Genomic DNA, 26,259 nt, shown 5'->3' with positions numbered 1-26,259 from the left:
GGATGTCAGAGGACACAAACGATTTTTGTAAGTCTTGTGTGACCTGCCAAGCCAGTGGCAAGACTGGTGGCACACCAAAGGCTCCCCTTATTCTACTACCTGTGGTTGGGATCCCCTTTGAAAGGGTATGGGTTGACATAGTTGGCACCCTTGACCCTCCTACTGCTTCAGGCAATAGGTTTATCTTGGTGGTTGTGGACCATGCCACAAGATATTCTGAAGCAATTCCTCTAAGGACCACTACAGCTCCTGCAGTGGCAAAAGCCCTCCTGGGAACCTTTTCCAGGGTGGGTTTTCCAAAATAGGTTGTATCAGACAGTGGTAGCAACTTTATGTCTGCATACTTGAAGGCTATGTGGAAGGAATGTGGTGTAACATACAAATTCACCACACCTTATCATCCACAAACTAATGGACTGGTAGAGAGGTTTAATAAAACTCTCAAAGGAATGATAATGGGACTCCCTGAAAAACTCAGGAGGAGATGGGATGTCCTGTGACCTTGCCTCCTTTTTGCTTTCAGGGAGGTACCCCAGAAAGGAGTGGACTTCAGCCCCTTTGAACTCCTATTTGGACACCCTGTAAGAGGTCCACTAACACTTGTGAAGGCGGGTTTGGAACAACCTTTAAAAGCTCCCAAACAGGATATAGTGGACTATGGGCCAGATGTAGCAAAAATAAAAATTGCGAGTCGCATTTTGCGAGTTGATGCGACTCGCAAAATGCGAGTCGCAAATTGGAATGCCAGAAAAAAAAGCGATCCGATTTTGCGACTCGCAGCCGGACTCGCAACGCTGTGTGCGAGTCCGCAGTTTGCGAGGTCGCTGTTTGCAAGTGTGCAAAAACGAACTCGCAATTAGCGAGTGGGTGTCGCAAATTGCGAATACCTTCAAAATTGCTTGCAGATGCAGCAGAACACTCCAGAAAGCATACCAGAACACCCTGAAAAAACCTTCCTGGCACATGATGATGACATCACAGCCAGGAAGTTAACAAATACACCTGGGAGGAGGGCTCAACAGTGAGCAGTGTCTCTGCCACTCACAGTAGGGTGCTGAGGAGTGGTAGGCACAGCACCATGGACGCAGCAGGGACCAGCCAGGCTGGCAGGAGGGGCAGGAGATCATAGATAACAGCCAGGACAGATTCATGTGGCACATGGCGTTAATGTGCCACATGACTGGTTGGCATTTTCCTGCCCATGGACAATTTCAACTTGTATATAGTTTCTTCATGACATTAATAAAACAGTTATTTTTGTTCCACTTAACAAATGGTTAATAGGTGAGTATGGTGGGAGTTGACACGTACCGTCCAGAATATTGCGTTGCAATGTGGTCCCGTCTCAGTCTGCCTTGATTAGCTAGACTCCTATCCCCATGATGGCGATGTGGTTGTTCTTGCTCTTCATCATCAGGATCTGGGTCTGCAGGGGTGAGAGGTAGCCCACGTCGGGTGGCTATGTTGTGGAGGATGGCGCATGCGACCACAATTTTGCAAGCGGTAATGGGGGTGTATTGGAGGGCGCCTCCACTGCGGTGGAGGCATCTGAATCTTGCCTTCAGCAGTCCGAAGGTGCGCTCGATCAGGTTCCTGGTCCTCTTATGCACACTGTTGTATTGCCTCTCTGATTCAGTTCTGGGTGTTAAAAACGGAGTCATGATCCAAGGCCTGAGAGCATATGCACTGTCACCTGTTGGGCACAAAAGTACACTGTTAGTAAGTCCAGATTGTCGTGCACAGTGACCTGTGTGTATGTCTGCAAGGTGTATGCAGCTCTACCTAGGAGGTATCCGTCTCCAAACTCCCCATGTTCCAGGCGTTGATGTATCCCACTATGTCTAAAAATGTATGAGTCATGGGTACTGCCTGGAAACTTAGCTACGATGTCCGTGATGACGTAATGGGCATCACAAACAACCTGTATGTTGAGTGAGTGGGTACACTTTCTTTTGCGGAAAATATGTTCCAGATTAGCGGGGGGCATATTTGAATGTGTGTCCCATCTACACATCCAATGACATGGGGGAAGTGGGCAATGCGGTAAAAGTCCAGCTTCGTGCTGTTAATTTCTGCCTCATTCCTTGGTAAGTATATGAACTGAGACCTGTGCGCTACTAAGGCATCTAGGAATGCCCTGAGGAACCTTGACACTGCACTTTGGGATACCCCACCTGCCACGGCAATGACCCCCTGATAGCTCCCTGAGGCCAAGAGGTGCAGTGCGCATAGTACTTGCACATGCGTAGGGATGGCGCAGCCACGCAGAGTCTTATGTTCTAGCTCTGGTTTTAGTAAATCTATTAATTCTAGAATGGCAGCGCTGCTAAGGCGGTATTTATCATAGATCTCTTCAGTTTGCTGGAAAAGGGTCTGCCTTGTTCTATATATCTTCTCCTGTCTGTGGCCCCTCCTCCTCCTCTGCTGGGCTGCGTAGACTCTCCTCCTCACTGCTATCAGGTATATGTCCGCCATCTTGAGTGACCCAGATGCCTTCTGGGTCTCCTTTTATACTTTGGTAATGGTTACCACCTGCTCTGAGTTAGTGGTAAATGCGACTTGCAAACTGGGCTTTTTGCGACTAGTCGCAATTTGCGAGTTGCAATTGCATAAGGTTTGCGACTCGCAAATTGCGACTTGCAATTTGCGGGTCGCAAAATGGGGTCGCAATGGATGCGAGTCGCAAACGGGTCCCATCGCTTTTTGCGAGTCGGAAATGGGCTTTTTGCATCCCATTTCCGATTTTGCACTGTCGCAAATTGCGAATCGGCCCGTTTGCGAGTCGCAAACGTTTGCTACATCTGGCCCTATGTACTTGGCCTAAGATCCAGAATGGCGGAGTACATGAAAAAGGCCAGTAAAAACCTTCAGGCCAGCCAAGAGCTCCAAAAGCAATGGCATGACCAGAAGGCTGTTCTGATTCAGTACCAACCAGGACAGAAGGTGTGGGTATTGGAGCCTGTGGCCCCAAGAGCACTCCAAGACAAATGGAGTGGACCCCATCTAATTGTTGAAAAGAAGGGCAAGGTCACCTACTTGGTTGACCTGGGCACTGCCAGGAGTCCCCTTAGGGTGCTCCATGTCAACTGCCTAAAACCCTACTATGACAGGGCTGATCTCACCCTGCTCATGGCAACAGATGAAGGACAGGAAGAAGAGAGTGACCCTCTTCCTGATCTCTTCTCTTCCACTGAAGATGATGCTTTAGTGGAAGGAGTAGTTTTGGCAGACTGTCTTACTGCTGAGCAGAAAGACAACTGCATAAATCTCCTTGGACAGTTTTCTGAACTCTTTTCAACTGTCCCAGGCACCACATCTTGGTGTGAACACACAATTGATACTGGAGACAGCATGCCTGTCAAAAGTAAAATCTATAGGCAGCCTGACCATGTCAGGGACTCCATAAAGCAAGAAGTTCAGAAAATGCTTGATCTAGGAGTGGTTGAAGATTCTGAAAGCACATGGGCCTCTCCTGTGGTGCTTGTACCAAAGCCTCACTCAAAAGATGGAAAAAGGGAGATGAGGTTTTGTGTAGATTACAGAGGTCTCAACCAGGTAACAAAAACGGATGCTCACCCTATACCCAGGGCAGATGAGCTCATAGATACACTGGCATCTGCCAAGTATCTAAGCACCTTTGATTTGACTGCAGGGTATTGGCAGATCAAATTGGCAGAGGATGCTAAACCTAAAACTGCATTTTCAACTATAGGAGGGCACTACCAATTTACAGTGATGCCCTTTGGGTTGAAAAATGCACCTGCCACTTTTCAGAGATTGGTGAATACAGTCCTGCAAGGGTTGGAGGCTTTTAGTGCAGCATATCTAGATGACATAGCTGTCTTTAGCTCCACCTGGGATGATCACCTGGTCATCCTGTGGAAAGTTTTGGAGGCCCTGCAAAAGGCAGGCCTCACTATCAAGGCTTCAAAGTGCCAGATAGGGCAGGGAAAGGTGGTTTATCTGGGACACCTGGTAGGTGGAGAACAGATTGCACCACTTCAGGGGAAATCCAAACTATCATGGATTGGGCTCCCCTACAACACAGACCCAGGTGAGAGCCTTCCTAGGCCTCACTGGGTATTTCAGGAGATTCATTTAAAACTATGGCTCCATTGCAGCCCCACTTAATGATCTCACTAGCAAGACGATGCCTAAAAAGGTATTGTGGACAGCTAGCTGTCAGAAAGCTTTTGAGGAGCTCAATCAGGCCATGTGCACTGCACCTGTCCTAAAAAGCCCATGTTACTCCAAGAAATTCATTGTTCAAACTGATGCATCTGAATTAGGGGTAGGGGCAGTCTTATCACAACTTAATTCTGAGGGGCAGGATCAACCAGTTGCTTTTATCAGCAGAAGGTTGACCACTAGAGAAAAGTGTTGGTCTGCCATTGAGAGGGAGGCCTTTGCTGTGGTCTGGCCACTGAAGATGTTGAGGCCATACCTGTTTGGCACTCACTTCATTGTTCAGACAGACCACAAACCTCTACTTTGGCTATCACAAATGAAAGGTGAAAACCCTAAATTGTTGAGGTGGTCCATATCTCTACAGGGAATGGATTATACAGTGGAACATAGACCTGGGAGTACCCACTCCAAAGCAGATGGACTCTCCAGATATTTCCACTTAGACAATGAAGACTCACCAGGTCATGGCTAGTCTTATTGTCCTTCGTTTGGGGGGAGGGGGGGTTGTAGGAAAGTACCATCTTGCCTGGGATGTTACCCCCATATTTCACTGTATATATGTTGTTTTAGTCTATGTGTCACTGGGACCCTGCCAGGCAGGGCCCCAGTGCTCATAAGTATGTGCCCTGTATGTGTTCCCTGTGTGATGACTAACTGTCTCACGGAGGCTCTGCTAACAGAACCTCAGTGGTTATGCTCTCTCTGCTTTCCAAATTGTCACTAACAGGCTAGTGACCAATTTCACCAATTCACATTGGCATACTGGTACACCCATATAATTCCCTAGTATATGGTACTGAGGTACCCAGGGTATTGGGGTTCCAGGAGATCCCTATGGGCTGCACCATTTCTTTTGCCACCCATAGGGAGATCTGACAATTCTTACACAGGCCTGCCAGTGCAGCCTGAGTGAAATAACGTCCACGTTATTTCACAGCCATTTACCACTGCACTTAAGTGACTTATAAGTCACCTATATGTCTAACCTTCACCTGGTGAAGGTTGGGTACAAAGTTACTTAGTGTGAGGGCACCCTGGCACTAGCCAAGGTGCCCCCACATCGTTCAGGGCAAATTCCCCGGACTTTATGAGTGCGGGGACACCATTACACGCGTGCACTGTACATAGGTCACTACCTATGTACAGCGTCACAATGGTAACTCCGAACATGGCCATGTAATATGTCTAAGATCATGGAATTGTCACCCCAATGCCATCCTGGCATTGGGGGGACAATTCCATGATCCCTCGGGTCTCTAGCACAGAACCCGGGTCCTGCCAAACTGCCTTTCCGGGGTTTCCACTGCAGCTGCTGCTGCTGCCAACCCCTCAGACAGGTTTCTGCCCTGCTGGGGTCCAGGCAGCCCTGGCCCAGGAAGGCAGAACAAAGGACTTCCTCTGAGAGAGGGTGTTACACCCTCTCCCTTTGGAAATAGGTGTCAGGGCTGGGGAGGAGTAGCCTCCCCCAGCCTCTGGAAATGCTTTGATGGGCACAGATGGTGCCCATCTCTGCATAAGCCAGTCTACACTGGTTCAGGGATCCTCCAGCCCTGCTCTGGCGCGAAACTGGACAAAGGAAAGGGGAGTGACCACTCCCCTGACCTGCACCTCTCAAGGGAGGTGCCCTGAGCTCTGCCATCTTGGATTCAGAGGTGTTGCTGGCACTCTGGACTGCTCTGAGTGGCCAGGGCCAGCAGGTGACGTCAGAGACTCCTTCTGATAGGCTCTTACCTCTGTTAGTAGCCAATCCTCCTTCCTAAGTAGCCAAATCTCCTTTTCTGGCTATTTAGGGTCTCTGCTTTGGGGAATTCTTTAGATAACGAATGCAAGAGCTCACCAGAGTTCCTCTGCATCTCCCTCTTCACCTTCTGCCAAAAGACGACCGCTGTCTGCTCAGGACGCCTGCAAAACCGCAACAAAGTAGCCAGACAACTACTAGCAACCTTGTATCGCTTCATCCTGCCGGCTTTCTCGACTGTTTCCAGGTGGTGCATGCTCTGGGGGCAGCCTGCCTCCTTCTTGCACCAGGAGCTCTGAAGAAATCTCCCGTGGGTCCACGGAATCTTCCCCCTGCAACCGCAGGCAACAAAAGACTGTATCACCGGTCCTCTGGGTCCCCTCTCAGCACGACGAGCGTGGTCCCTGGAACCCAGCAACTCTGTCCAAGTGACTCCCACAGTCCAGTGACTCTTCAGTCCAGGTTTGGTGGAGGTAAGTCCTTGCCTCCCCACGCCAGACTGCATTGCTGGGTACCACGTGATTTGCAGCTGCTCCGGCTCTTGTGAACTCTTCCAGGATTTCCTTTGTGCACAGCCAAGCCTGGGTCCCGACACACTAACCTGCAGTGCACAACCTTCTGAGTTGTCCTCCGGCGTCGTGGGACTCCCTTTTGTGACTTCGCGTGGACTCCGGTTCACTCCTCTTCCAAGTGCCTATTCCAGTACTTCTGCGGGTGCTGCCTGCTTATGTGAGGGCTCCCTGACTTGCTGGGTGCCCCCTCTGTCTCCTCATCCAAGTGGCGACATCCTGGTCCCTCCTGGGCCACAGCAGCATCCAAAAACCCTAACCGCGACCCTTGCAGCTAGCAAGGCTTGTTTGCGGTCTTTCTGCGTGGGAACACCTCTGCAAGCTTCTTCACGAAGTGGGACATCCATCCTCCAAAGGGGAAGTTCCTAGTCCTCTTTGTTCTTGCAAAACACCAAGCTTCTTCCATCCGGTGGCAGCTTCTTTGCACCCTCAGCTGGCATTTCCTGGGCTCCTGCCCACTCTCAACACTGTCGCAACTCTTGGACTTGGTCCCCTTATCTTACAGGTACTCAGGTCCGGAAATCCACTGTTGTTGCATTGCTGGTGTTCGTTTTCCTTGCGGAATCCCCCTATCACGACTTCTGTGCTCTCTGGGGGTTGTAGGTGCATTTTACACCTACCTTACAGGGTCTTGGGGTGGGCTATTTTTCTAACCCTCACTGTTTTCTTACAGTCCCAGCGACCCTCTACTAGCTCACATAGGTTTGGGGTCCATTCGTGGTTCGCATTCCACTTTTGGAGTATATGGTTTGTGTTGCCCCTATACCTATGTGCTCCTATTGCAATCTATTGTAACTTTACACTGCTTGCATTACTTCCTTTTGCTATTACTTGCATAATTTTGGTTTGTGTACATATATCTTGTGTATATTTCTCATCCTCATACTGAGGGTACTCACTGAGATACTTTTGGCATATTGTCATAAAAATAAAGTACCTTTATTTTTAGTATATCTGTGTATTGTGTTTTCTTATGATATTGTGCATATGACACCAGTGGTATAATAGGAGCTTTACATGTCTCCTAGTTCAGCCTAAGCTGCTTTGCCATAGCTACCTTCTATCAACCTAAGCTGCTAGAAACACCTCTTCTACACTAATAAGGGATAACTGGACCTGGCACAAGGTGTAAGTACCTCTGGGACCCACTACAAGCCAGGCCAGCCTCCTACAGGGAGGTGTGAAGCACCTCCACCCACAGCAGGCTTTGTTTCTGACCTCAGAGAGCACAAAGGCCCTCACCCCACGGGGTCAGAAACTTGTATGCTTGTGGCAAGCTGCCACAGACCCATCAGTCCTACACTAGAAGATTGGGTACAATTCAGGTGGCATCTCTAAGATGCCCTCTGTGTGCTTTTTAGAATAAATCCAACACTGGCATCAGTGTGGTATTATTGTACTGAAAAGTTTGATACCAAACTTCCCAGAATTCAGTGAAGCCATTATGGAACTGTGGAATTCGTATTGACAAACTCCCAGACCATATACTTAATATGGGCACACTGCACTTACAATGTCTAAGAATGGACTTAGACACTCTAGGGGACTATTGCTGATGCAGCTGTGCCCGTACCTGTGGTATAGTGCACCGTGCCTTAGGGCTGGAAAGCCTGCTAGAGGGATGACTTACCTATGCCACAGGCAGTGTTTTGTGGGCATGGCACCCTGAGGGGGATGCCATGTCGACTTTGCCTTTTTCTCTCCACCAACACACACAATTTTCAATAGCAGTGTGCATGTGTTAAGTGAGGGGTCCCTTAGGGTGGCACAACAGATGCTGCAGCCTTTAGGGACCCTCCCTGGTCACAGGGTCCTTGGTACCACTGGTACCTTTTACAAGGGACTTATCTGGGTGCCAGAGGTGTGCCAGTTGTGGAAACAATGGTACATTTTTAGGGAAAGAACACTGGTGCTGGGGCCTGGTTAGCAGGATTCCAGCACATTCTCAGTCATGTCAGCATCAATATCAGGCAAAAAGTGTGGGGTAACTGCAAGAAGTGCCATTTTCCTACATAACAGGACTTACCCAAGGCCCTAGCAGGACTTAAAAAATGTAGAAAAATATGCCAAATTCAGTTTTCTAAAAGCAGTTTTGGAATTTAGACGTGTGATCAGGTATTGGCTGAGTAGTCCAGCAAATGCAAAGTTGTAGACCCCACCGCTGATCCACCAATGTATGAAGCTGGCTCTGTATATACTATTTCAAAATGAGATATAGGGGCATATTTATACTTGTTTTGCGCCACATTTGCGTTATTTTTTAATGCAAATTCGGTGCAAAACTAACTCCATATTTATACTTTGGTGCTAGACCTGTATAGCACCAAATGTGTGGAGTTAAAGTCATTTTTTGGACATGGAAACCTACTTTGTGTCAATGAGATGCAAAGTAGGCGTTCCCATGCAAAAAATGACTCTATGGCGTTAGCGCCATATTTATCCCACTGTGCTAAAATCACGCACGGGGAGGAGGGGTCAAATAATGGTGCAAAGCTTGCTTTGCACCATTATTTAATGCCTGGGTCAGGGCGGGTGTTAGGGGACCTGTGGGCCTATTTCCATGGTGGAACACCATACAATAAGCCCACAGGTGCCCTCCCCAGGACCAAGGAACACCCCCACTCACACCAGAGGGACAGCAGAGGATGGGGAACCTCATCCCAGTTAAGTATAGGTAAGTACAGGTAAGTATTTTTTTTAAAGTGCCATTGGGGGCCCTGAAATGGGCCCCCTACATGACACTGGGTGCAATGGCCATGCCCAGAGGACCCTGGTCCCCTGTGCTGACCATTGGGGTGGTGGGCATGACTCCTGTCTTTTCTAAGACAGGAGTCAAGTGGGGTGGATGGTTTTGTGTCAGAAAATGACTCTAGGCTGGTTAGAGTCATTTTCTTTTTTTACTCTAACCTGCCTAACGTCATGTTTTGGAGCAAAACCCCCTTCTTCCATACCGCCAGCCTCACCTGGCTAACACCATTTTTTTTTACGCTAGCCTACCCTTTGCACCGGCCTGCACCATTCCATAAATATGGTGCCCAGCTGGTGCTCAGAAATGGTGCAAGCTGGTGCTAAACTTTTTGGTGCAAAACTGCAGCAAAAAAGCATAAATCAGGGCCATAGTGTGCACAGAGTCCAGGTTTTCATCAGAGGCTTGACAGCGGCTAAAGTAGATAATACTAATGCTCTCTTTTGTGGTAGTGTTGTCGAGCAGTTAGACTTATCAGAGGGTACTGCAAAGCATTTGTTGTACACACACAGAAAAAAGAAGAAGCACACACTCAATGACTTAACTCCAGACCAATGGTTTTTATATAACAAAAATATATTTTCTTAATTTATTTTTAGAACCACAAGATTCAAGTTTCAGGTAAGTACTTCAATAGATTCGTCTTTCACCCATGTATCAACAGTACTTTGTTTGAAATTGATGTCATACTGTTTTTGAAATATTGGCAATAGCCTGTTTTAACAAGCATTTGCAATACAATGGGTCTCGCGTTTGCACGAGTTAGAGCAGTTAAAGTTGTAAATTCCTAATTGGACTATTCTTGACACATAAATTGCACATGAAAAGTAAAACAGTTGACATATGCGAGCCGATTCAAAGCACCACAGGCATTTGTTTTTGTGTCTGTCCTGGTGTCCCAACAATTGTTACAAAAGAAGATAAATGTCATGGTTTTGAGGTCTGATGAGCCTGCACATTTATCACTGTGCTGTGAAGGCTCACGTTCACACCGGTCCTGTCATGACACCATGGACAGAGTTTTATTTAAAAGGCTCTCCTACTGATCTGCCTGACTTAATTCAGGCAGCACAGCAGGATTGAATGGCGGGGGTTGGGGGGTGAATGAAGCATCACCCCTGCAGAGCCCATCACCGAGGCCAGAATCACAAAGCTTTCCTTGCAACACACCGCCATTGACATTAGAAATAGGACTAAATGTTGGCTCTAGTCAGTGCAGTGTCAACATTTAGTCCCATTTCAAAGTCAATTTCTGTCCTGTTTTTTTTTCGTTCTGAAAATCTGGTCACTCTAGTACATGATATCAAGACATCTGGAGCAATCCCTCTCCTCACCCAGAACATCTGCAGTCTTGGCTATGCATACCATGATCAGGATGTCCCCAGGGTCCTTTGTGTTTTTAGCAGTTTCTTTCAGTATGAGGACAGCTCACACCGAGCAGTGAGTGATGACTTCAGTACCTCTTCACAGCTGTAATTGTCCAATGTGCAGTTCTTCCCAAAAGCTTTGAACATCTGGCAATTATGCCACAGGGACCTGGGAGTAGGCTGAAGACTGTGAAATGCCCTCTGCTTCTCCTTGATAAGAAACTCCCTCCTAACTGAACTTCTCACAGATCCTCATGCACAAACAAGGCTGTGGCCTTGCAATGATGCCATATGCGCTGATGCAAACAGGGGCGCTGCTTGGTCAGTAGGATTGGGGGTGAGCTTTTCCTGCAATCAGGCTAGCAAATAATGTTCAAATACATCATACGACAGGCAGTGTGCATGCAAGGGACCTAAAGAGCAAGTGGAAAGAGAGAATAATGCAGATTGGTACCAGTACTAAGAGAGAAAACACACAATTATGTAAAATAGCCAATATTTTTTAGGACTTTCAAAACAGAGTGGGGGAAGGTGATGTGTCTCAAAGTACGTTCTCTAAATACATTTTGTAGTCGTTTACATAAGTTTGTTCAAATAAGTTTTTGATTGTTGGACCACTGCCTGGGTGCAAAGAAGTAGAGAGATTTTAAACAATTACTGGGTTTGGATAAGCTAGGTGATTTCTTTAATATTTGTAGTAAACTGGAAGTCTCCACCTACCAGATGAGCATCATCGTTTTTATAACAGAAAGCTTATCATAGATCCTGGCAGTCTGGTTCGAGAAGCAGTCCGAGAACCAAAATGTGAATGGAAATTCCCTTAGAGGTGCCACTCATTGAAGAGAAATTAACAGTTCTCTTTACTGAGTCCAGTATGACTAACAAAGACATTGTCAAAAGCATTGTAGAAAGATGTATTCTGAAGACTTCTGAACAAGGCCGAAGCTTGGGGTCTGGGTGTAGGGAGAGTGGGATGTGGCTCTGGGAGCCAAGGGACCTCAGGGAGGCAGGCTTCTCGGCGCTGCCTTTTAGTAGATGTAAACGCACTTGGTGCAGGCAGCCTGGCTGACCCAGTATTCTCAGATCGCCACCTCCCTAGAGCACGTTAGCAAGGAGGTAGAGATGGGCCAGTGGTGTACATGGGAATAGTCTGTTTACTTTGCTGGAATGTCTTGTTTTGACCTGCAAACATTTTCCAGCACTATCCCAAAATGAAAAGTGTCTCTGTTATGTTGGCTATACAGCATAATGGGATAGTTATTAACATGTAAAATGTAATGTGTAGATGCCAGGGCCTCATACATGCAAAGCATGCACTCTACCACTGAGCTACATCCCCAGCTGAAGTCCAGTAGCAAATTGTACCCAGATAGCGCTACAAAGTTATCGCCTCTGTCAGTGGCAAGGTTACAGTGTATTTGTAGTATGAAGGACAGAGAAAGTAAACGAGGAAGCATTTCAGCTACGAAGTCACTCATCTTTCGCTGCAAAAGCTAGTCAGAAAAGTTCGGGTCACTCGATGTAAAATATAGGCTGTACTGCAATGCCTTCCTGTTAAACACCAGCGATTGCAGGGTCGTTAATATCGGACCTGTTCGTGATGCAGCAGGAAGCGGGAAAAACAAACAAGCAATAAATGGTGAAAAGAAGACAGCCTCGTTATGACATGTGCCGTTAAATAGGGCATTGCACATGGCATGCAGCCGCCATCTTAAATTGGGGCAATATTAATGAAAAATCGTAGCGGTAGCAATTTTTGTAGAACAAATAACTACCGGTCGCGATTTTTGTATAACAAATAACTACCTTACTATGAGATCATGTTACCACAGCTAATCCTTGTGGCTGCACAGAATTGAGACATGCCTATTGTCAGTCAAGTCTGCACATTTAGTGTATAAACATTGTGGAACCTAAACAGGTTAGGGTATGAGAGGATGTGGCGTAAGGTACAGAGCTGCCGACTTTGGGACCAGGGATTTCAGTTCAAGTCTTGGCATCTACTCTCCCAGTTCCTACGTAAAATATGGATGGCAACAAATTAAATGAAACAATGGCAAATCTTCAAATGCCGATCTGTACTAAAGTCGGGCCTCTGCCCTACATCCCCCCACCAGGGACTGCAGGCAGGCACACTTTGCTCCACGAACAGCTAATGTGAGCAAGATAGCCTTGTTTACAGCTAAGCTAAACTCAGAGCAAGAATGCTCTCCAATGGACACGAATAGGAAGAAGTTGAAATGAGGGGTGAGCTGGCCCTGGAAAAGCCCCCCTGTGCTGTTGGTTTTATGTTTACAGGGGGAGCTGGTGGGGAGGAGGGACTGAACAAGCACCCACAGTGCAGGACGAACAGGTAAATAGTAAAAAAAAAAGTCCCCTACAGAAGAGATAAACGGGACATAGCGTAAATATACAGTAGTTGGTACTGCTCCCAAAGTCAAAGAGGCAGAACTGACCACTAGCAAGCAAGGATTTTTGAAGGACTTTGCAACCAACAAATGAAATAGCTTTGAACCACAGTATAAGTATACTTAACAGTATACAACACGTCGAATGCTTACCCTTGACCTAAAAATGATCACAGTGCAATTCTCAGAAACAGTTCCTGGGGGGAAGAAAAGTTCAATCATTTTACAGGAAAGTATTCGACTTACAGTTCCAATCTCGGGTTTTAGGAAGTCCACCAGTCGGGGTTCAAATTAACCCCAAACACCCACCACCAGCAACACGGGACCGGTCGGATGCAGAGATCAAAGATGAGCAAAGTTAACATGGGCTCCTATTGAGACAGGGGGTACTCGGAATCAGGCCTGCCTGCAGGTAAGTACCTGTGGCTCAGAGGGCAGACCAGGGTGGATTAGAGGAGCACTGGGGGACCAGAAGTAGGCACCAAACACACATCCTCAGTGGCACAGAGGCAGCTGGGTGCAGGGTGCAAACAGAACATCAGGCTCCCAATGCTGGATTATGAAGGAACCCTGGGGGTCACGCAAGAGGCTGCAGGTGAGGTCCTGGGGCTTGTCTCGGGCAAACCACAGGCTGGACTGGATTGAGGGCCACATGCTGAACGTTGCTGCACCAGAGGTCAGGTTCTCCAAAGCCTGGGGGCTGCGGGTGCAGTGTGTCTTTAGGGGTCGGATGTATTCGTCCGGAGTTTCACGATCAGAGAGGAAAGAGGGATTCCCTCTGCAGGCAGAGGTCAACCCAGGGTGGGCACTTGCTCAGAACCACCTGGGGATCCTCTCTAACTGGTTAGGCCACCTGGACACTGTAGGAAAATGCCTCTGACGGCATGGTTACCCCCTAACTTTTTGCCTTTTGTTGATGCTAGTTATGATTGAAAGTGTGCTGGGACCCTGCTAACCAGGCCCCAGCACCAGTGTTCTTTCCCTAAACTGTACATTTGTCTCCACAATTGGCACAGTCCTGGCACACAGATAAGTCCATTGTAAACAGTACCCCTGGTACCAAGGGCCCTGTGGCCAGGGAAGGTCTCTAAGGGCTGCAGCATGTGTTATGCCACCCTAGGAATCCCTCACTCAGCACATGCGCACTGCCTCACAGCTTGTGTGTGCTGATGGGGAGAAAAAGACTAAGTCGACATGGCACTCCCCTCAGAGTGCCATGCCCCCAACCCACCGCCTGTGGCATAGGTAGGTCACCCCTCTAGCAGGCCTTGCAGCCCTAAGGCAGGGTGCAATATACCACAGGTGAGGGCATAGCTGCATGAGCAATATGCCCCTACAGTGTCTAAGCAAATTCTTAGACATTGTAAGTGCAGGGAAGCCATAAAGAGTATATGGTCTGGGAGTTTGTCAAACATGAACGCCACATTTCCATAATGGCTACACTCAATACTGGGAAGTTTGGTATCAAACTTCTCAGCACAATAAATCTACCCTGATGCCACTGTGGAATTTATTGAGAAATGCACACAGAGGGCATCTTAGAGATGCCCCGTGTATACCAGTCCAACTACTAGTGCTAGGCTGACCAGTTTCTGCCAGCCTGCCACATCCAGACGGGTTTCTGGCCACATGGAGTGAGTGCCTTTGTCACTCTGTGGCCAGGAACAAAGCCTGCACTGGGTGGAGGTGCATCACACCTCCCCCTGCAGGAACTGTAACACCTAGCAGTGAGCCTCAAAGGCTCAAGCTTCGTGTTACAATGCCCCAGGGCACTCCAGCTAGTGGAGATGTCCACCCCTCTGGACACAGCCCCACTTTTGGCGGCAAGTCCGGAGGAGATAATGAGAAAAACAAGAAGGAGTCACCCATCAGTCAGGACAGCCCCTAAGGTGTCCTGAGCTGAGGTGACCCCTGCCTTAGGGAATCCTCCATCTTGTTTTGGAGGATTCCCCCAATAGGATTAGGGATGTGCCCCCCTCCCCACAGGGAGGAGGCACAAAGAGGGTGTAGCCCCCCCAGACCTAAACACACCCCTAAATTTAGTATTTAAGGGAGACCCTGAACCCAGGATTTTAGATTCCCGCAACCTGAAACCAGAAGAAGGACTGCTGACCTGAAAGCTCCGCAGAGACGACGGAGACGGCAACTGCCTTGGCCCCAGCCCCACGGGCCTGTCTCCCGACTCAGAGAACCTGCACAGTGACGCATCCAGCGGGACCAGCGACCTCTGAGGACTCAGAGGACTGACCGCCACCTAAAGGACCAAGAAACTCCTGAGGACAGCGGCTCTGTCCAAACCTGCAACAAAGAAACCATCTTTAAAGAGACTCCAGCCTCACTCTGGAAGCGTGAGTCTTCACACTCTGCACCTGACGCCTCAGGCTCGTGTCCAGAAGAACCAACACCGCAGAGAGGTCCCCCAGGTAACTCCAACGACGTGGACACCCTGAGTCGACCTCCCTGCACCCCACAGCAATGCCTGCAGAGAGAATCCAGAGGCTCCACCTGACCCCGACTGTCAGGTAACAAAGGAACCCGACACCTGGAAGAAGCACTGCAACCGCAGCCCCCAGGACTGAGACGAACCAACTACTGGTGCAGGGATGACCAGCATGCGGCCCTCATCCTAGTCCAGTTGGTGGCTGGCCCAAGAAGCCCCCCTGTGCCCTGCCTGCATCACCAGAGTGACCCCTGTGTCTCTCCATTAATTCTTATCTACAACCCGACACCTACTTTGAACACTGCACCCGACCGCCACTGTGCCACTGAGGGTTTATTTTGTGTGCCTGTTTGGGACCCCCCCAGCACTCCACAACCCCCCCCTGGTATGTTCCCTGAGGACTCGGGTACTTACCTGCTAGCAGACTGGAACCAGAGCACAACTGTTCTCCATAGGCACCTATGCTTTTTGGGCCCTACTTTGACCTCTGCACCTGACCGGCTCTGTGTTACTGGTGCTGGGTGTTTGGGGTTGACTTGAACCCCCAACGGTGGACTGCCTATGCCCAACAAACTGAACTTGTAAGTGCTTTACTTACCTGAGAAACTAACTAATACTTACCTCCCCCAGGAACTGTTGATTTTTGGCAGTGTCCACTTTTAAAATAGCTTATTGCCATTTTTGCCAAAACTGTGTACATTACTGTTTTAATTCAAAGTTCCATACTTACCTGTGTGATGTACCTTACAATTTATGTACTTACCTAAATTCTGAATCTTGTGGTTCTAAAATAAATTTAAAAAATAATATGTTTCTATATAAAAACCTATTGGCCTGGAGTTAAGTCTTTGAGTGTGTATTCTCATTTATTGCCTGTGTGTGTGTACAACAAATGCTTAACACTACTCTCTGATAAGCCTATTGCCCGACCACACTACCACAAAATAGAGCATTAGTATTATATATTTTTGCCACTATCAACCTCTAAGGGGAACCCTTGGACTCTGTGGACAATATCTCTCACTTTGAGATAGTATATACAGAGCCAACTTCCTACAGACACGGGCCGTGGGCATCAAGTTCAGAGTGAATAGGACTCATGCATTCGGAGTGAGGTTGGAGTCCTTACTTGGTTTCTACTTGGACAGGGCTGCTGCCCACAGGAGTTCTTGGTCCTTTTGGGTGCAAGGCAGTCGTCTGGAGCTTGGCAGAGGTCACTGGTCCCTCTGGATGCGTCGCTGTTATTTTGCAGGTTCTTTGAAGCAGGAGACAGGCCGGTAGGTAAGTCAGTTGTCGTCTTCCTTCTTCTCTGCTGGGGTTTCAGCTCAGCAGTCCTTCTTTTATGTCAGGTCACCAGGAAACTGGTGAGCTGGGTTCATGGAGGCCCTTAAAACCTAAATTTAGGGGCGTTTTAGGGGTCAGAGGGCAGTAGCCAATGGCTACTGTCCCTGAGGGTGGCCACCCCCTCTTTGTGCCCTCTCCCTTTGGGGAGGGGGCACAAACCTAATCCTATTGGTCCCTCGCCTCCAAACCAAGATGGAGGATTATGCAGGGAGGGGGGTCACTTGAGCTCTGGACACCCTAGCTGAAGTGGTCACTCCTCCTTGTATTTCTTAAGTTTCCTGCTGAACTTGCCACCAAAAGTGTGGATTTGCCCTGGGGCACTGTAACCTGAGGCTTGAGCCTTTGAGGCTCACAGCCAGGTGTTACAGTTCCTGCAGGGGGGGGTGAAGACTTCCACCAAGAGCAGGCTTGTTTCTGGCCTCAGAGGACAAAGGCCCTCACCCCATGGGGTCAGAAACTTGTCTGCTAGTGGCAGATTGGCATAGACCAGTCAGCCCTACACTAAAGGATTGGGTCAAATTCAGGGGGCATCTCTAAGATGCTCTCTTTGTGCTTTTTAGAATAAATCCAAGAGTGGCATCAGCGTGGGTTTATTGTGCTGAGAAGTTTGATACCAAACTTCCCAGAATTCAGTTAAACCATTATGGAACTGTGGAGTTCATTATGACAAACTCTCAGACCATATACTTAATATGGCCACAATGCACTTACAATGTCTAAGAACGGATTTAGACACTGTAGGGGCATATTGCTCCTGCAGCTATGCCCTCACCTGTGGTATAGTGCACCCTGCCTTAGGGCAGGAATGCCTGCTAGAGGGGTGACTTACTTATGCCACAGGCAGTGTTTTGTGAGCGTGGCACCCTGAGGGGGATGCCATGTCGACTTTGCCTTTTTCTCACCACCAGCACACACAGGCTTCAGAGGCAGTGTGCATGTGTGTGGTGAGGGGTCTCTTAGAGTGGCACAACACATGCTGCAGTCTTTAGGGACCCTCCATGGTCCCAGGGCCCTTGGTACCATTGATACCTTTTACAGGGGACTTATCTGAGTGCCACCGGTGTGCCAATTGTGGAAATAATGGTAAATTTTTAGGGAAAGAACACTGGTGCTGGGGCCTGGTTAGCAGGATCTCAACACACTCTTAGTCAAGTCAGCATCAATATCAGGCAAAAAGTGGTGGGTAACTGCAAGAAGTGCCAGTTTCCTACAAATACGTTTACAATTGAATAACAATCATTTATGAATTGAGAATTATTTTTTGTAATAGTAATTATGTAAGAATGGTTTATTTTTTCTATATTCATGCGGTTGCTCTTCTATGTAATATGTGTGATGTATTTTCCCTGCTCTTGCTTACACTGCAGTAGGAATAGTAAAATTAACGTCTTTGCACTTCAACACTTTCCCTACTGTTGCACTTTTTGGGGTTGAAATAGTACATTTCACACCTCTGACACTCAACGGCTGCTTCATCTGTTGCAGAGGCTGGAGAGGTAATAATAAAATTCACCCATCCGAAGTCCAGTTTTCACCACTCCGAAGTCCAGTTTCCTCTAATGTTGCCCTGACTGGAGTGGGAATAGTAAATTTTATCCCTCCAAAATCCAAGGTTTACACTACTTTCCCTACTACTGAGCTGTTTGGAGTGAGAATAGTAAATTCCACCACTCTGAAGTTTAACATTTTCTCTATTGTTGTGGTGAAAGGAGAGAGAATAGTTAATCTAACCCCTATGGCAGTCCAACACTTAACCTAATAGAGTGGGATTAGTATATTTAATAATCTTAGGCTCTAACTTTTTGTTAATATTGATCGATAGATTATAACATCAATTGTTTCCTTTTTTTAAATTTATATTATTTGTTTACATTTTTACATTTATTTTAATGTTTATAGTATTGTGTACATGTGTTTTTTATATGTATGTGATATGTATATGTAGTGTAAGATAATTAATACATTTATTTGACAAAACATATTCATTTGATGAATATTTTAAATGTATTACTATGAATATATTGCTATCTTTTTCTATATATAGGTATTGTAATATATTCTAATATTCCAAATATTTTAAAAACTAATGTAATATATACTAAATATTTTATTTATTATATTGCATATTCTTATTAATACATTTAAAATATGAAAAATAAAAAATAAATATTTTTACAAACACATATCTGTGTTTGTGTTGTTATATAAGTATATATTTATATACAGCATTAAATATTAGTGGGAAATATTTAATTTATATTATATTACTTTATTTTTGTTAAAATATTTAACATTTACTACTTTCAATTCTATTAATATTAAATAATCAATATTTTTGTCTATTTTTTGACAATATTAGTGTCAACAATATTTTTTCCCTGCTATTTTTGTACTTACCATTTACGTGTGGGGACACAATTTTTTTGAGCTGTCAAAACAGACCTAAAAATGTCTGTTTTTGAGGAGTGGGATTTGTATCAGTAGACGAGCAAAAAAAACTTCAAAACTTTGAAAAGATTGCACACGTCAATTACGGGTATTTTTCATTACACTGAGGGCCATATTTATACTTTTTGACGCACAACTGCGTCAACGCAGTTGTGCGTCAAAAATTTTAACGCCATTCCAAAGCACCATGCGGGCTCCTTATTTATTGAATGACGTTAGCCGGCGCAGCTGACTGGTGTGCGTCAAAAGAAATGACTCACACCAGGCAGCGCCGGCGTTGGGGAAAATGGAGCTTGGGCGTCAAAAAATGGGGCAAGTCAGGTCTGAGGCAAAATTTTGGCCTCAACCCGATTTGCGCCATTTTTTTTTACGCCCAACCCCCATTGAAATGACTCCTGTCTTAGCACAGACAGGAGTCATGCCCCCTTGCCCAATGGCCATGCACAGGGGACTTATGTCCCCTGGGCATGGTCATTGGGCATAGTGGCATGTAGGGGGGCACAAATCAGGCCCCCCATGCCACAAAAAAAAAAAAAAAAAATACTTACCTGAACTTACCTTAAGTTCCCTGGGATGGGTCCCTCCATCCTTGGGCGTCCTCCTGGGGTGGGCAAGGGTGGCAGGGGGTGTCCCTGGGGGCATTGGAGGGCACCTCTGGGCTCCTTCTGAGCCCACAGGTCTCTTAACGCCTGCCCTGACCAGGCGTTAAAAAATGACGCAAAAGCGGCTGGACGTCATTTTTTAAGGCCCGCCCACTCCTGTGCGTCATTTTTGCACGGGAGTTTAAATAAGGCGCACATGCCTTAGAGTCATTTTTTAGAAGGGAACACCTACCTTGCATATCATTAACGCAAGGTAGGTGTCCACGCTAAAAAATGACGCAAACTCCAAGATCTTTGGCGCTAGACGGGTCTAACGCCAAAGTATAAATATGGAGTTAGCTTTGCGTAAAAAAAAACGACACAAATCCGGCGCAAACAGAGTATAAATATGCCCCTGAATCTATTCCTACAGTCTCAGTCATTGTCATTGAGCCCACCCCGAGACCCACCCTCCTGTCTCCATCGCAGCTCCATTTTAATAAATCTACCCCTAAGAGAAGGGTGCCTTTCTTCAAAGAGCCACTCAAGTCTCCATCTCTGCTAAATCATCCATCCACCCCAGAAGAGGGACCCCCTCTTAGAGAGGCTCTCCTGTGCCCATAATAGCTCCAATTCCCATCCACCATTGCGAAATACCCTCCAGTTTCCTTCACAACTCCATTTACCACACAACCCTAGAGAGAGGGTGCCCACCCCAAGACAGACCCTCCAGTCTCCATCACAGCTTCTTCTATAGACCAACCCGCCCCTAAGAGGAAGGTGGCCACCCGGAGAAAGCCCCTGGCTCCCATCACAGCTCCATTTCCCACTCAGTCCTCCGGAGGGACCAACCCGGAGGGACCCACCCGGACCCACCCGAGCCACCCGAGCCACCCGACCCACCCTCGGACAGACCCTGAAGTCTCCATCACAGCTCCGTTTCCCGACTGTTTGATTTGTAAAAGAATAAGTCTTGGGGGCCAAAGTTGCTCAGAAGCCCTTGGCCGGCACTATCGAAGGTCGGGCACTGAATACCAAGGCTGCTTAGTCTTAGAGGGATGTGCCCACCCTGAGATGGCTCCCCAATCCTTACCACAGTTCCAGTGCCCACAAACCCACCCAATCCTTACCACAGCTCCAGTGCCCACAAACCCACCCATAAGAGGGGACGTGCCCACCCTGAGACGGCTTCCCAATCCTTACCACAGCTCCAGTGCCCACATACCCACCCATAAGAGGGATGTGCCCACCCTGAGACGGCTCCCCAATCCTTACCATAGCTCCAGTGCCCACAAACCCACCCAATCCTTACCACAGCTCCAGTGCCCACAAACCCACCATTAAGAGGGGATGTGCCCACCCTGAGATGGCTCCCCAATCCTTACCACAGCTCCAATGCCCACAAACCCACCCAATCCTTACCACAGCCCCAATGCCTGCAAACCCACCCAATTGTTACCACAGCTCCAGTACCCACATACCCACCCATAAGAGGGATTTGCCCACCCTGAGACGGCTCCCCAATCCTTACCACAGCTCCAGTGCCCAGAAACCCACCCAATCCTTACCACAGCTCCAGTGCCCACAAACCCACCCAATCCTTACCACAGCTCCAGTGCCACAAACCCACACATAAGAGGGATGTGCCCACCCTGAGACGGCTCCCCAATCCTTACCACAGCTCCAGTGCCCACAAACCACCCAATCCTTACCACAGCTCCAGTGCCCACAAACCACCCAATCCTTACCACAGCTCCAGTGCCCACAAACCCACCCAATCCTTACCACAGCTCCAGTGCCCACAAACCACCCAATCCTTACCACAGCTCCAGTGCCCACAAACCCACCCATAAGAGGAGGGAACAAATCAGACTCTTGCTGCACGCTACATATAGCTACAGAGTCGTCGAAGTCCATTCATGCTCCTGCACTCATTGTTTCCCATTGCATCCTGGGACATGTAGGCCTGGTTTGATTGTGGCATGCTCAGAGCTACAAGTTTCAGAATGCAAAGAAAAAGCCTGGACTGGAGCAGCCAGTCATGCACGGACCCGGTCTCTTGAATCTAAACCGAACTAGACTTTGCTCTGTGATGGGAATTCGTGGAACTAGTTGGAAAAGTCACCCTGGGCTTCCACATAAGTGCCGCAGTGCTATACTAAAGGCAGATAGGGGGCTAAAAAGCCTACCCCTTCCTATTTAAACAAACTCAACAAACACATTGGGATATAACTGGGGTTTTCTATAAGAGTTTGTTTTTTAATTCTTCTTTTCCGCATAAGTAGATATATTATGCTCCTCCACATGGGCCAGGCGTTTGCACCATTTGTAATCTGACTGTGTGACTTTACTGCACTTCTGAAGGGGGGGCTGTGAGTTAATCAAGAGCTCGTGAGATTAAATTACCACCAGGTTGCAAAGGTCCTTGGAGTGTTGTAAAACTTTCATCGCAGAAGTACTTTATTTAACTATATTGCAAAATAATATGCAACAGGACTCCATAAAAAGAATCTGCAAAAATAGTTCACTTGCAAACTCAGAACAGGCACTTTGGAGATGTGCCCTACCACCGACACAAGCAGGAAATTGCTTCGTTAAAAACTAAAACGAGGGAAACATCTTGAATTGAAAATGGTGTCTACAAGAACTTCAATGAAATGTGTGTCATCAGTGGAGGAGCACAAAACCCCCCAAATCTACTCCACATACCACTCTGGAGAGTCATGTGATATGGCAACATTGTGCTAAAACAAAGGCTAAAATCTGGTATTGAAACCACATTCTCCAATCCTTTTCTCTCCCTCTTGATTAGTGTCATTTGGCCAGAAAAGAGAGAAGTTGCTGAAACCCAAACTATGAAAAAAAGACCATCGGTGCAGTGAGAGAACCACAGACCATTGTGGAAGAAAAGCAACACTCAGGTGGCTTCTGGGGTCTTTCACATGTTTAGAGGCAAAAACAATAAGTCACAAAAATATTCTAAGTGCGAGTTGGTAATTTCAAGAGACCAGCACTCTTCCGCCTGAGCTACTGGAGCATACAATACTAAATTCACTTCAATTTCAACTTTCTTTTATACTTTTCCTATAATGTAGCAAGCAGAGGTTAGAACATGTGATACACTAAGGAACTCTAGATAGTCACACATTAGTGGGTCCCTAGAAGATTTTGTGAGAAGATGAGAAGCACAGATGGGTGATGCAAGGAATGCTTGCAGTTTCTCCAACCACTTTCAATCGCTCGGGGTAGCGGGCAGCATCCGCACCCATCATTCTTTTGCTCACTATACCACCTCAGTTTGGACCCAGCCATATCCAAAACAGTCTTGGCCCTGCTCCTCATTGGAACAGTCTAGCATGAACTCCCAGGCCAGGGCCTCCCCAAACCAGGCCATAAGCAGCCCAGGACTGGTTTTGCCCTAGTTTTGGGCTCATCAGCTGGATACAGCTTGGTTCCAGTAACACAGTTAGGCCAGGACCCCTGTCTGGGCATACCCATGCCACTTAGGGTGGTATATGAAACGCACAAAAGGTGATGGAAGGAATACTTGCAGTTTCTCTAACAACTGGCAATTGCTTGGGGTAGCATCCTAACCCATCGTTCTTTTGCTCACCATGTTACTCAGCTTGGATCCCGTCATATGCAAATCAGTCTTGACCCTGCTGCTCATGGGAACAGTCCAGCCTGAACTGTCAGGCCAGGTCATCCTTGAACTGAAACACAATGAACCCAGGACTGGTTTCACCCTAGTTATGGGCTTATCAGCCAGGTAGATTATGAGAAGGCCTTAAAACATAGACGCAGTGGGGTATGGTAGAATCCTCACATCACCAAATCTCAAGTTCTTGCGTGTCTTTGTCAACTTCAAAATATGGCCATGCTTACTGGAGTAGTCAGGCTAAATGTACAATGTATGATACAGAAATACAAGATGGCAGTGTTAATGTTAAATAAGAGTGTTAATGTCCAATTATGAAAGTAGGCAAAAACAGTGAGGTTAAAACTTACAAGCCAATAGCATTTAATCTAATAACTTTAGCATTAAATTTAACATCATTGCACTTTTCTTACATAACTATTAGCATTATCAGAAGAAGATAAGTAGTGTCTTATTTTGGAGATATTTTCTCAGGAGTGTCAGCGCACACGGGCAGGGTGGTGAGATCACTACTTTCTTGCAAGTGATGCCCCTGGGGGTGCAGTTCAGCACCCACAGCTTCCTGCTAACAGGGACACACAAAGGAGGAACCACTCACTACTTCACCATCACTGGGTATATGTGTGCAGATCCCGCACAAGGAATGATTGAGTCCGAGTGTAATTTTCAACAAGTCGCGGATGGATTCTCTAAGTTTTGTCTTTAGACCGAGCAGTGCTCCTGAGGCGGAGCTGAGGCGGGGAATTTGAATTTTGAATTTATAAAGCGCATAAAACCAATAGGCATCAAAGCGCTGTCACTGAATAAGGCAACAGAGTGGATCAAGCCCTAGCGGAATAGCTGCAAAACGTAGCTAGGGAATCGCCTGGGCAAAATGGTTATGAGAATAGCTAGGTTTTCACCTGCCTACAAGATCAAAAAAGAGTTCAAGCTCCTAAATTTTTCCTGGACAGTATTCCACAACCAGGCAGCTGAAAGCTTGCCCCCCCCCATGTAGCTTTCCGGAACCTGGGAACCATTACCTTTCTCCGTCCTGCCAATCTCAGAAGTCTGCTGGGAGCGCACCAGTGGAAGGCATCCTTAGGATAACATGACCCTGCTGATGGAGGCCTTATGTACCAGGCACAGGGCTTTAAAGGTCACCTTCTTCCTCACCGGCAGCCAATGGAGAGTCCCCAAGCCATCCCTAAAGAGATGTGTTTCTGCAGACCCAGGACCAACCGAGCAGCCGCAGTGTGGGTGACCTGAAGCTTATTTAACTAATACTAGATTCAGGGCATTGCAGTAGTCAAGGTGAGAATGATCTGTCGGGGCTGGCGGCAGGAGGATGCCGCCCAGGAGCAGATACTAAAAGCAGAAGATCAAACCACAGATGAAAAGACCGGGCCAGACCCACTGCCAGATCCTGTATCCGGTGACCCTCCAATGACACCGGACAGACGTGGTAACATAGGAGGAGCACTGCTGTGCGTCAGGAGCAGGTGGGGTGAGCTGGCCTCAGGTGTCTGTCACATGGAAGGGGCCGCAGGCAGAAGCAGGTCCAGTAGGTGGACCCAGTCATGGAGCAGGTCCTGAGAGGGGAAGTGGCAGGCTGGGGGCTGCTGGAGGGGCTGCATGCTTGCAATGGGAGGTGGGGATCCACTTCTGCAATCTGTGCCAGCTCGCGACTGTGGCGGTGATGTGTAGCACTTGATATGGTCCTTTCCACTGCGGTTGGAAGGTGGACTTCTTCTGGGGGACTTTGATGAAGACCCAGTCACCTGGTTAGTGGTGTGGCCGACCTTGGATGCGCAGTCAGGTGATGCAGTTTCAACAGAATGGGAGCTGTGGATGGGGAATAGGTTTTTGGCCATACTGGAGAATTATATCATCATTTAATTGCAAATCTAACTTCATGACAAGAACAAGTGGATTTTAAGGCAAGGTCATAGAGCGGCCCATAACTATCTCGTGGAGGCTGAGTTTAGTGTTTCGAGTTAGGATGGCTACGACTGACCACAAACCTAGGTCAAGGCATCGGGCCATTTTGGTTGGGCCTCTGAATAGATGTTTGCTATTTTATTCTGGCGCAGGCTGCTATTCACTCAACTCCCCCTGCTGAAATGTGTCACTAGAAAAGAAGTGTGGAATACCAACTACTGGAATGAATTCATGAGAAGGCACTGAGCTACGGTCATAGCATCTGCTCTTGCACCTGGACCTAGAAAACATACGTTCAATCACACGCACCTAAGAGTAGTCTTTGTATGACGTCCATCCGTAGATGGAAAAAGGGGCCCCTAGGAGCTGGATGGGCAGCAGGTGTGCCCTCGCTCCCTTAGTGATGTTGTGAGACTGGCAGATGGCACCGGAGTGACAATAGTTTTGGGCAAGAGCAGGAAAAGGGTGCATACTAGTGGGCTGCACTGGCACGAATCACACTGTCCCCTTTAACATGGGCAGCACCAAGATACAACAGGTGAGGTCAGTGTGACCACCCCTCCTGAGCTGCCTTTCCACACTTCTTTTGGATCTCGTGTATAAGTTTTCTTGGCACAATATTGGTTTTGAATTCTGAAGTTTGCTCATTTACAAAAGACAGAACAGACAGGGAACAGGAAACAAATCAGTCTGTACAACACACACGGAAGCCTCATTATTCAAGAATAAGGCAGCTCCTTTGCAGCAGAATCAGCAAGGGCATTTCCCTAGGAAACTTCATCAGAAATTTGTTGGGCAGCGCCTCTGATGCAATTTTAAGAGGCAGGAGCAAGGTCCTTAGCAGCTTCTTTA

The sequence above is a fragment of the Pleurodeles waltl genome, chromosome 2_1 (genome assembly GCF_031143425.1).
Source record: "Pleurodeles waltl isolate 20211129_DDA chromosome 2_1, aPleWal1.hap1.20221129, whole genome shotgun sequence".
Taxonomy (NCBI): Eukaryota; Metazoa; Chordata; class Amphibia; order Caudata; family Salamandridae; genus Pleurodeles; species Pleurodeles waltl.
Note: the sequence above shows the minus strand (reverse complement) of the source record.